The sequence below is a fragment of the Pristiophorus japonicus genome, chromosome 5, assembly GCF_044704955.1.
Source record: "Pristiophorus japonicus isolate sPriJap1 chromosome 5, sPriJap1.hap1, whole genome shotgun sequence".
Lineage (NCBI taxonomy): Eukaryota > Metazoa > Chordata > Chondrichthyes > Pristiophoridae > Pristiophorus > Pristiophorus japonicus.
In genome coordinates this window covers 248,652,648-248,663,795 of record NC_091981.1, presented here as the reverse complement: position 1 = coordinate 248,663,795, position 11,148 = coordinate 248,652,648, and positions in this window count along the sequence as shown.

Sequence of the window (11,148 nt, the reverse complement as noted above, 5' to 3'; positions counted from 1 at the left end):
AAAGAGCAGGGGAGTGGGACTAATTGGCTAGCTCTTCCAAAGAGCCGACACAGGCACGATGGTCTGAATGGCCTCCTTCTGTGCTGTATGATTCTATGATATATTTGATTCAACTTAAGAGGGTTGATACAAGATTAGTGAAGTATGTCTTTGTGCCTATGATAAGATGTCACTGAGTGGGCTAGGTCCTAAGCATTGTAATTCCCATCTTGCAGAGATTGCCCGAGACTTTTCCACATTGAAGAATATTATACATGCTAGTATTAAATTAGTCACTTGATTGCTGCTCCTATGTGATATCTACATTCACATTTATTAAGCCATTTTCTGTTTCATTTTACATCATTTTATGTTTGACACAAACGCATATTTGACCGAAGGGTAGTGTCCTGCAAATCCATTGGCAAGACAGGTGCACCAATGTCAGCGTTCTTACTCAGGCCAGCATCCCCAGCATTGAAGCACTGACCACGCTCGATCAGCTTCGTTGGATGGGCCACACCGTCCGCATGCCCGATACGAGACTCCCAAAGCAAGCGCTCTACATGGAGCTCCAACACGGCAAGCGGGCCCCAGATGGGCAGAGGAAACGCTTCAAGGACACCCTCAAAGCCTCCTTGAAAAAGTGCAACATCCCTACCGACACCTGGGAATCCCTGACCCAAGACCATGCAAAGTGGAGAAAAAGCATCCTCAAGTCTCTACGCCGGGAGCAAGCTGAAGCCAAGTGCAAACAGCGGAAGGAGCGCACAACAACCCAAGCACCCCACCTACCCACTCCTTCAACAACCGTCTGCCCCACCTGTGACAGAGACTGTAGGTCCTGCATTGGACTCTTCAATCACCTGAGAACTCATTTTTAGTGTGGAAGCAAATCATCCTCGACTCCGAGGGACTGCCTCAGACATGAATACTGTCAGCAATAGTACAAAATTGGCACATAAAGTAGCCATTAAGTTGTTAAATAACATCATGTTTTTTGTATTTGGTAGCATTGTGAATGTGAAGATACAGATGGAAATAAAATGTATTTATAGAATGCTTTGTAATGTTGAAATGTCTCCAAGTGCTCACACCATTTTTGAAGTGTAGTAACTGTTATGTAGGCAGCAAATTAATTGAAATTACCATTGATGACATATCTCTCTTCAGTCAGGTTTTATTTCAGTAAAGATGGTATGACCAACCTCTGGCAATCTTTTATTTGGCAAACTGTCTGAGAATGAATCACCTTTCCTAATATTGACCAACAGTCTGTCACAGCACTGAAGCTGGACAGAATTTTGAACACACGGTTTTAATCACTGCATAAATTGACATCATAACAATTAATTGGTGCATTTTTGTGCAACAAACATTATATATATTTAGATTCCCTATAGATGGGTGCACTTCCCATATTCACACAGCCAAGGAAAGCCAGTCATTCTTTCCATCTGATATTTCATACCTAGTGTGACAAATGCAGGTATCTCGGGTACAGTCACTCCTGTAAGCAATCTAAACATCTGGAAATTCAATTACACTGCCCAATATCTACAGTATGAATAAATATTTTTTCTATTTTTTTCCTGAACAAAATTATTTTATATGATATTCACAGGTCTTTAGATCAATTGCAAAGTAGGTCTTTACAGTGACTTAGTTTTGCATGATTGAAGTGTAAATTTCTGAAATTATCTGCTAATTGGAATGGAGGTGCCGCATGCCATCCTTTTAACACCGTATCCAATTTCCTAATATTCCTAATAGAGGGAAGCTCTCAGAGTTCGTGGATGGATCCATGCAAGTGAAATCAAATGACCTCATAGCATCGAGCATGCAGTTCCCTGGTGTTCACACCAGAATAGTGCTGTTTCTTGTACCATAAAATGGGTATCCCAGGTTGACAGACTCTGTACTATTCACAAAAGTAGTTCATAGAATCATAGAATGGTTGCAGCACGGAAGAAAGCCATTCGGGTCGTCGAGCCCGTATCCGCTCTCTGTAAGAGCACTTCAGCTAGTCCCATTCCCCCACCCTGTTCCCCTAGCCCTGCTAAAAAAATTATTTCTGGTGCTTATCCAACTCCCGTTTGAAAGCAGTGATTGAGTCTGCCTCCACCACCCTTTCAGGCAGTGCATTCCAGATCTTAACCACTCGCTGTGTAAAAAAAGCTTTTTCTTATGTCGCCTTTGGTTCTTTTGCTAATCACCTTAACTCTGTGTCCTCTGGTTCTCGACCCTTCTGCCAATGGGAACAGTTTCTCTCCAAAACTTTGTTCAGACCCCTCATGATTTTGAACACCTCAATCAAATCTCCTCTCAATCTTCTCAGCTTTAAGGAGAACAACCCCAGCTTCTCCAGTCTATCCATGTAACTGAAGTCCCTCATCCCTGGAATCATTCTCATCAATCTTTTCTGTACACACTCTAAGCCCTTCACATCCTTCCTAAAGTGTAGTGCCCAGAATTGGAAACAATACTCCAGTTAAGGCTGATCCAGTGCTTGAAACAGGTTCATCGTAATTTCCACGATTTTGTACTCAATGGACTGGATTTTCGGCTTTGATGTTTTCGGGGTGGTAATGGCGACGGGGCAGTAAAGATTGCGCCTGGGAACAGTTTGCACCTCAGTCATCAAAATTGGGCAGCTGGGCCCTAAGTCTGGGGTGCAGCGCTAAGGGAGGCAATGTACACCTCTCTTCGAGTGCTAGAGGACTGAGCTTGGGGCTGACCATGGGAAAGTGACGAGCTAAAGAGCCAGCCGGGAGTGCTCCAAGGGAAGCCTGGGGAGAAGAAAAAAAACCTGAAAAGAAATTCGATAAAAACATTTCCAATACATAGCCCACGCCACCAGAACATAAATCGCAAAAAAAAATGAAAATAAAAAACAATCACAGTTACTTTAGGACGGCATTACTCGGTCTAAGTTGGACTGCCCATATTTACAGGCGGTCCCAGCAGGGCGCGCTGTGGGGCGTACAGGTCAGGCAAGACTCAAAAAGCGCGCCGGTGTAGTAACCAGGGGTGTTGCACACCGCCGGTGCAGCTCTTCAGGGTGGTACTGCCCTGCGCCACACAAAACCTGCCCCAAAATTCCCCACGGGGTGCTGCAGGCTGAACCGCCTGCCCAGAAGACCTCACCACTGCCAAAAACAGAGCACAAAATACCAGAAAATCAGTCCCTTTACCTCTATTCATGATCCTGTATGCTTTTTTAACCGCTTTCTCAACCTGCTCTGCCACCTTCAATGATTTGTGCACATATACCCCCAGGTCTCTCTGTTCATGCATCCCTTTTAGAATTATACCCCTTACTTTATATTTCATCTCCTCATTCATTCTACCAAAATGTATCACTTCACACTTTCCTGCATTAAATTTCATCTGCCACGTGTCCGCCCATTCTACCAGCCTTTCGATGTCATTTTGAAGTCTATCACTATCCTCCTCACTGTTCATTATACTTCTATACTTTTGAAATTGTGCCCTGTACACCCACATCCAAGTCATGTTTAAAAGAGCTTGATAAGAAGACTGGCATGAGCATTTTGAGACTATTTCTGCACTTTTTTTTCCAGTTGTACTTGGGTTGTCAGGAGCCTTTGAGGCAATGATTCAGCAGACATTGTTATTTTTCAACTGCCACCATAGCAGCCGCACAGTAGGTTTTCCCATGGGCATCCCCCTTTTGATTGTGTTTTTTGGAAGAAGAGGACAAACGGAGGGAGGTCAGTTTTCACTCACCTGCTAATACCCCCACACCAGAATCTGCAGGCTGCGTTGCATATACTTTCATTTGTCAGAGGTGTTTGGGAGAATGGGTGATAGTTTGTGGTGTGAAGTGTAGGTATGTTTGGATGTAGGGAGGCATAACTCGGCTTGTGGTGACGCATACAAGAGAAAAGGAAGACAAATTCCAATATATTGTTCACATATAGCTTTCAGTAGGAGTGAAATGAGAGGGGCTTCAATTTTGCCAGTAAGTAAATGGAGGGAGGTCAGGTCAAGTAAATGAAATGAGAAGGAAGAGCAGCAAAAGGTTGGCAAATATCCTGAGTTCTCCTAATTCTCCATCGACACACATTCTATGGCCTCCTTTCCCAAGATTTGTGGGGCTTCTTCTACCTAGGGGCTAGAGAACAACCATTAGGGAGCTCCTTCTGTTAGTGCTCTCGCTCCAATATTAGAGGCTGTCTTTTCCTGAAAAGAGTTGAAAAAGCAAGAAGTTCCAAATGTCAAGATGACATGCGGTAATACCGAAATATCAGCATGCACCCATTTTGTGTGTGATGATGTGCCTCTGCACCATACAACATTAAAGAAGGAGCTTAGATTTATATAGCTGGAAGGATTCTTTTGAACTGAATGCTGATCAGGATGTGCAAAGTGCACCATGCAGCAAATTGGGTATTCATGGTAAGGTTTGAAAGTAATTTCACACAGTTCAGAATTTGCAAGTGCCTTAAATGCTTAGTGTAGTGCATTACTGGAAGGGTAATGGTGGATTTGCCTACTTTGGTTGACCTGGTGAGGTCATTAAAACTAGTACCACTTTCTGGTGTGCTGTGGTGGTGGTAGTATTCATTATCTCCCATTTTTCCTGGATTAGTATTCTTGGAGTCCTGAGATACTGATTTCCAAAGAAAACCCCTTTTATCTGCCTCAGTTTGTCTGTTGGCGGGGGGTGGGGGGGGCTCAATCGATAAAAAGGCCACTCTCTGATCTCCAGCAAATGTTTGCTGACTTCCAAATCTGGAAATTACCATGCCTATTCCTTTAAGTTCTAGAAGCCCTTTAAATCCTGAAGCAGCACCTGATTTCCCACCTGTCAAGGTGAACTCCCTAGCATTTTACACACTGGATATTCATCAACATTATACTGAGACTGAACCAAATACAGGCAGGGTCAGCACACTAAAGGTTGCTTTTGCTACAACATCCAATTGGAAAACCTACCCTACCGTGCTTTGTTACCCGAATTAAATGGCAACTGATTGAAACATTGATTTCAATCAATATATTAATTACACAAAGAAAATACATATCTAAAACACTTTGGCCAATGGAAGTGAAAAACAGGAAAGAATTAATATTCTAACAGCATTTTAGTGGGTGAACACTCAGTGTAATTGATGAGGCTAGTTAAAAATATAGTAGTTTTCATGCAAAACACCTTTATTTTCAAATGAATAGGATTTACATTACTCTCAGTCCTAATGGTGTACACCTGTAGACTTATGAGGATTGAACAGATGATTTGAAAAAAGTTGTGTGTGTACTTTGTACTAACTTACTGCAGTACTAAATATTATAATTATTCCAGGCAATCTATAAAAATTGCTTAGTAGAAGAAAAATTTATTTTCTAATCCCCCTCCACAACATTGCCCATATCTGCCCCTACCTCAGCCCCTCTGTGGCTGAAACCCTTATACATTTATCACCTCCAGACTGGACTATTCCAATGCTGCTCATATCTTATCCCAGACTAAGTCCTGTTCACACATCAGCCCCATTCTCAATGATCTATACTGGATCCCCAACCCCCAGTGCAATTCTTGTCCTCATCCATAAATCCCTCCATGATCTCTACTTTGTTCCCCGATTCCAGCCTCTTGTGCACCCCTTCCTCTCTTCACTCCACTATTGGTGGCAGACCCTTCAGTGACCTCAGCCCTAATATCTAGTACGTCCTGCCTAATGCCCTCAGCCCCTCCACCTTTTAAAAACATTTTTAAACACATCTCTCCAACTACACATCCTAATATCTTGCTTTCTGGTACACTATTCATTCCTTTATGTTTGTGAAATGTCTTGAAACATTTTGTTACATTAAACAACTATACAAAGCAAAAGAGGAAATAGCAGAGGCTCTGATCATCATTTTCCAATCCTCTCTGGCTACAGGTGTGGTGCCAGAGGACTGGAGGACTGCTAATGTTGGACCTTTGTTTAAAAAGGGAGAAAGGTTAGACTGAGTAATTACAGGCCAGTCAGCCTAACCTCGGTGGTGGGAAAATTATTGGAAAAAATTCTGAGGCATAGGATAAATCTTCATTTAGAAAGACAGTATAGATTTGTTAAGGGAAGGTCGTGTTTGGCTAACTTAATAGAATTTTTTGAAGAGGTAACAAGGAGAGTCGATGAGGATGGTGCATTTGATAAGGTCCCACATCATCATCATAGGCAGTCCCTCGGAATCGAGGAGGACTTGCTTCCACTCCCAAAGTGAGTTCTTTGATGGCTGAACAGTCTGATACGAGAGCCACAGACCCTGTTACAGGTGGGACAGACATTCGTCGAGGGAAGGGGTCCATGGGACTGGTTTGCCGCGCACTCCTTCCGCTGCCTGCGCTTGGCCTCTTCATGCTCTTTGCGTTGAGACTCGAAGAGCTCAACACCCTCCCAGATGGACTTTCTCCACCTCGGGTGGTCTGCGGCCAGAGTCTCCCAGGTGTCAGTGGTGATGTTGCACTTTACCAGGGAGGCTTTGAGGGTGTCCTTATAACGTTTCCGCTGTCCTCCTTTGGCTCGTTTACCATGAAGGAGCTCCGCATAAAGCATTTACTTAGGGAGTCTCGTATCTGGCATGCGTACTATGTGGCCTGCCCAGCGAAGCTGCTCGAGTGTGACAGACTAGTCACGAAAGTAAAAGCCCATGGGATCCAGGGCAAAGTGGCAAGTTGGATCCAAAATTGGCTCAGAGGCAGGAAGCAAAGGGTAAAGGTTGATGGGTGTTTTTGTGACTGGAAGGCTGTTTCCAGTGGGGTTCCACAGGGCTCAGTGCTGGGTCCCTTGCTTTTTGTGGTATATATCAATGATTTAGACTTCAATGTAGGGGATATGATTATGATGTTTGCAGATGATACTAAAATTGACTGTGGTTGATAATGAAGAAGAAAGCTGTAGACTTCAGGAAGATATCAATGAACTGGACAGGTGGGCTGAACGGTGGAAAATGGAAATCAATCCAGAGAAGTGTGAAGTAATGCATTTAGGGAGGGCTAACAAGGTAAGGGAATACAAATTAAATGGTAGGACATTGAGAAGTTTAGAGGAACAAAGGGACTTTGGAGTGCAGATCCACAGATCCCTGAAGGTAGCAGACCAGGTGGATAAGGTGGTTAAGAAGGCATATGGAATAATTGCCTTTACTAGCCGAGGCATAGAATACAAGAGCAGGGGAGTTATGCTTGAACTGTATAAAACACCAGTTAGGCCACAGCTAGAGTACAGCGTGCAGTTCAGGAAAGATGTGATTGATTGCACTAGAGAGGATATAGAGGAGACTTACGAGAATGTTGCCTGAACTGGAGAATTTTAGCTATGAGGAAAGATTGGATAGGCTGGGTTTGTTTTCTTTGGAACAGAGAAGGCTGATGTGAGACCTTATTGAGGTGTATAAAATTATGAGGGGCCGAGATAGGAAGGACCTATTTCCCTTAGCAAAGGGGTCAACAACCAGGGGACATATATTTAAAGTACTTGGTAGGAGATTTAGAGGAGATATGAGGGGAAATTTCTTCACCCAGAGGGTGGCGGGGGTCTGGAACTCACTGCCTGAAAGGGTAGTAGAGGCAGAAACCCTCACCACATTTAAAAGTACTTGGATGTGCACTTGAAGTGCCGTAACCTACAGGGCTACGGACCAAGAGCTGGAAAGTGGGATCGCTGGATGGCTCTTTGTCGGCCGGCGGGGGGACACGATGGGCCGAAATGGCCTCCTTCCGTGCTGCAAATTTCTATAATTCTATAAATGAAAACTGTTGTTCAGTTTCGTTTTGAAACTGAATGAGTATAGCTTATTGCATTTAAAGTACAAGGAAAAAATATCTTTAATGACAAAATATAAAGTAAGTTACTCCTTTATTTATGATATTACAATATCAGATCCAAAGCAACACATAAAAGATCCAAAACAGTGCATAAAATGGGTCTACAAGAACCAAAACCAGTTCCTTCTAACGCGAGCTCTGTTTGGTAAATAAGGAACAAATTATTCAGGTATAGTCTACACTGCGATGGGCATTGAACACAAAAATGATGACCATACAAGTATACCAATAGGCAACTATTCAGTGCCATAGGAACTTTTACATTCACCTGAGAGCTCATGTGAATGTTTAAAAATGTATAGAGACATTGAAGTTGAGAACGTGGGAATTGTATAGGGACAGTATAAGCTAACAAAGAATTCATGGAGGAATAGCCATGACATCTCAGACTCGAGACTGCGAAATGTTACAACACTAACACATATTGAAACAAAACCCACAGCTTGCAGAAAAACCTCAAGGTCTTATTATTTAATATAATATATTTTTTTGAATCCTTTTGAATCCATCTCAGTTGTTTTGCTGTGCCTTCTCTGAATGTTTTCTTTCGACAAGTAAGTGAGCATGTTAAATCCTTTTTTTTAACCACCGGGACCATGTATTTTTCTTTTTTTTTTACTCAACAAACCTATCCTTTGTGCATTTCCTGGCTCCGTAACTTATCATCCGAATATACGTAATTCAATAAGGTTCACACTCTTAAACTTCCCACATACAGGACAACACTACGAAGGGTTAAAAAAACTTTTATTCTGTTTGAAAAAGTAGGTGGAGATAAAACAAACCACAACTCCCCGGCTTTTTTTTTACAGTAAAAATCACAGAAGCATTTCTCATTTAAACAGACGTTCACAAGAGTCTTTTTTCTTTCCTATTAATTTTTGGATTCATGATTGATCATCTATCCCTATCTAGCTCTAACTATAACCTATCTTTCCAAGTCGCCGCTTGGTTTGCGTCATCGCGCAATTTCCCTATCTCTATCCCTATTCTAAGTTTGAAAGGTATTCACCAGATTGTCCTGGATCTCGTCCAGACACTACCTGAGAACCAGCGAGTGGCTAAACTTTCCTCAGACTTTTGAAACTGGGGGAAACTGGAGCAGTATTGAAATCATACTCACTCCAGTGGCTACTTTCCCCTCATCTCGTCCAAGGCTAGTCTGGCTCTTAATTCGCAAGTTTTCGGCAGTCGTCCGTTGAGATCCCACTTCTGACACCAAATGTTGATTTCTGGATTCTTTTACCTCAATCTGGTTCAGCAAAATTACTCAAACGAATACCATTTGTGCTTTAAACAAAGCAAGCTTTTATTTAAAAAGCAAATCCCGATCGGGGACTTTATCAGACAGAAGGAATGCAAATCTGTTCGAACGCACCCACTTCCTACGGACAAAGTGACGTTACATTGTAAAGGCACGATGGTTATACATTTTCGGCAAAAGATAACAAGATAGGGCTAGAGTGACATCCTAGTCCAGCCTATCCTCTTAGATCCCTCTTTCCCTTTGTCCACTCATAAGCCGACCTAAGTATGGTCTGATTTTAAACAAAGACCTTCTGTTAATGTTTCAGGTTAATAACATGATTTAATAAGACCTTGAGGTTTTTCTGCAAGCTGTGGGTTTTGTTTCAATATGTGTTAGTGTTGTAACATTTCGCAGTCTCGAGTCTGAGATGTCATGGCTATTCCTCCATGAATTCTTTGTTAGCTTATACTGTCCCTATACAATTCCCACGTTCTCAACTTCAATGTCTCTATACATTTTTAAACATTCACACTCAGACAGGAATCTCAGTTTAACATCTCATCTGAAAGGCGGCACCCACTCAGTACGGCACTGAAGTGTCTGCTTGGACTCAGTTTGTGTGCAAGGCTCTGGAGTGTGGCTTGAACCCACAACGTTCTGACTCGGAGGTGAGTGCTCCCACTCAGCCAAGGCTGACACCATGTACGTAGTTCTAAAGGAAAAGTACTGTTGCATTTTCTTTAAATAATGCTCCTCTATACTGCTTTGGACGTATTTTTCACGCATTTTTAATGTTATAGATAAATCTACTTAGTTTCAAACATTAGGAAGGCATTTAATAATTTATTTTAAAGAATAATATAGTGAAGTTACAAAACATTATATATATATATAGATATATATACTTTTTGAAATGCAAGGACATCTTTCATTCTTCTTAAGGCTTATTATTTGACTATAATGGTTTCTCTTTTCAATTGTTAGTCTGCACAATTATACAATATAGTATGTGTAATAATACAATGTCGAATACATAATACAATTTAGTATTTGCAATAATACAAATTAGTGTATGTAGTTATGCAATGTAATACAAGCAGTAATACAATATAGAGTATATAGTAATACACTAGTGTGTGCAGTAATACACTAGTGTTTGTTCTTTGAATGTATTGGAATAAGCAGGAACGTTAGGGAAAAATCATTATCACTTCATAATACATCATAAATCATCAATAAGGTTTAAACTTGTCTTATGTTTGAAATTTTTTGTCACGTTCACTAAACATTATTTTAAACATACAAGCTTCAGTCGGTTGGGAGTAATGAAAATCAGTTCAATGGTGCATGGTGCTGTTATGTTCTGAAATATTCAAACATGCAATGTTAGTTAAGTTAATTGGATCCACCTAATAATTGGCTAAATTGGTGTGTTCAGCTCACTGTTAATCATGTAGTGCTGTGCTAGGCACTTATTACAATGCAAAGTGATTTTAACAGAGTTAACAGTAAATTTTACAATGCCGAAGAAACAAGTTTCGGCCTCAGTTCCTGATTTTTAGGAGCAACTGGTGTAGAACGGAGTATCTTAGAAATCGGAATTCTCGGCATTTAGTTAGAACAGTTTCACTTAGAACAGTTAGAACAGTTAGAACAGTTTCACTTTGGAACAGAATTTTTTTCAAAAGGGGGCGTGTCCGGCCACTTACGCCTGTTTTCAAAGTTTCGGCAGTGAAAACTTACTCCAAACTAACTTAGAATGGAGTAAGTGAAGATTTTTGTACGCTCGAAAAAACCTTGTCTACACTTTAGCAAATCAGGCGTAGGTTACAAATTAGGCGTAGGGAACGAGGAGGGTGGGGGGGAAGGGAAGTCATTAAATTCTACAATCAATCCTTAGTTATACTTATACAAATATTATACAAATAAATCCAAGCTGAATAAAAATTTATAAGCAAAGAAAAGATTAAATAAACCATGTTCCTACCTGTGTGAAATAGCAGCAACCTTCGAGCTGCTGTGCTTCAGGCAGGCCTTTCATGTTGGAGACAGGCAGCGGTGTGGCGTCAGTGTCTCGACG